At 35.1% G+C, this 1620-nt stretch overlaps 1 long non-coding RNA gene across 1 annotated transcript; it reads right to left on the minus strand.

Annotated features, from left to right (window-relative positions):
* Positions 1-223: 223 nt before the first annotated feature.
* On the minus strand, positions 224-1323 carry LOC113235564. Its single transcript, XR_003310879.1, has 3 exons — positions 1216-1323; positions 813-1043; positions 224-599 (listed from the first exon to the last, which is right to left on the minus strand). It is a non-coding gene; the product is annotated as an uncharacterized LOC113235564 (long non-coding RNA).
* Between the last annotated feature and the right edge of the window lie 297 nt (positions 1324-1620).

The following is a 1620-nucleotide window of genomic DNA, read 5'->3' on the forward strand; positions in this document are numbered from 1 at the left end:
AAAAAACATTTAAATTTATTAATTAGATAGTATATTGAAAATATATATATTTTTTTTTTTTTTTTTTTTTTTATACCTGACAGGCAAATGACTCCACTCCACCTGATGTTAAGTGGAAAGTGGTATCCAAACGCGAAGGAACCTAGTGCAGCGATGGAATCCTCACTGCACTAGCCGCCTCCACCCTGCCTGCCTACAATATGCCTCTTCACGCCTCGTTTGAAGGACCCCATATCATATCATATGACACTATGCAATAGAAAATAATATAAACTTAAAATGTAAATGTCATCAAATAATATGTTTTAACGTTTGGCTGGATATAGAATTCGCTGCACGGTTTTGTAATCTTCTCGGACGGATATTAGTTAGATGAGAGCATTCCGAGTTGGCGTCTTATCATCGACAGCAGTTTTAAAACTGATGAACGAATGCTGCCAGCGATTGGTTTCAATTGCCTCTAGCTCCCTGAAATTTGATATTCTGACTTCTATATAATATTCTCCTCTTCTAACAGGTGAGTGTAACCCGCGCCTGTTCGACGTGAAATATATATAACTTTTTAATGTTGCTGCTCGCACAGGTTCGCGTTCTTCATCCTGTGAACAAAAAAAATGCATTTTGTCAGTGCAAAGTTTACTGACAATAATTATCATTCTCAAGACGAGCGTTCCGATGATGGTTTAAATACGCAAGTAAAACTGTGTAATAACAGACAAAATGGAATTCTAATAGTATAGGTTAATGCTAATTTTTAAATTCAATAATTCGAATTAAAAATTTAACTAATTTTTTAATTCAAAATAGCTCACCTAAGAATCTAAAAATAGACGGGCCTTTCGTTTTCTAGGAGTAAGTACAAGTAAAGCTGTCGATGCACGATCAGTCTCCGATTCAGAGTCGCTCTCAACAATGCGTTTTTTCGACTTCGAAGATAACTTGGGCTTCGAAGCTTTAGCAGGCTTGCTCCGTTTTTTCTTCTGCGTCTGAACTTGGGAAGTAGTGGGCTGGACTTCAGCATCCGATTCAAAGGGATTAAAAACCTGAAACAGAAATTAATTAGTTTTATAATAGTGAACTAACATTTATACTAAAATAATCAAGAAATTATTAACTTGCTGGCGTACAAAGCAAAACAACGTAAATTATAAAATTATCTTGACTGCTATGTTGCCATACGCGCAAAGAGCCGAAATGAATAAGTTACGCACGTACTTAACTCCTTGATGATATTCACGACCACCAGCAAAAGCACACTTCACGATGTAAAATAATTTAAAATGCTCGGCTCAGGCTGTTATATGCCCTCGAATTGCAAGGGCTCTTATTACACTGCAAATACATATATATATTTTAAATATAATTTAACAACAGCGTTGTTTTAATAATGAATATTGACTCGTATTAGAGTCAATCATACGACCTATTATTGCTAGTTAGATATTAAAATTAAACACTTAATTGTGAATGCAGGCTTTACATAGATGTTCGAGACAAGTCTACACCGGCGACGCTCTACCGCTGCTACTGGACACCTAATTTGGTAGGTGTATGTATTTGTAAATATTTTTTAAATATTTAACACAATCGTTTTGAAGTTAGTTTTCTAAGTTTATCAGT

This window comes from Hyposmocoma kahamanoa, unplaced genomic scaffold (genome assembly GCF_003589595.1).
Source record: "Hyposmocoma kahamanoa isolate Upper Pololo Valley unplaced genomic scaffold, ASM358959v1 88, whole genome shotgun sequence".
In the NCBI taxonomy this organism is placed as follows: Eukaryota; Metazoa; Arthropoda; class Insecta; order Lepidoptera; family Cosmopterigidae; genus Hyposmocoma; species Hyposmocoma kahamanoa.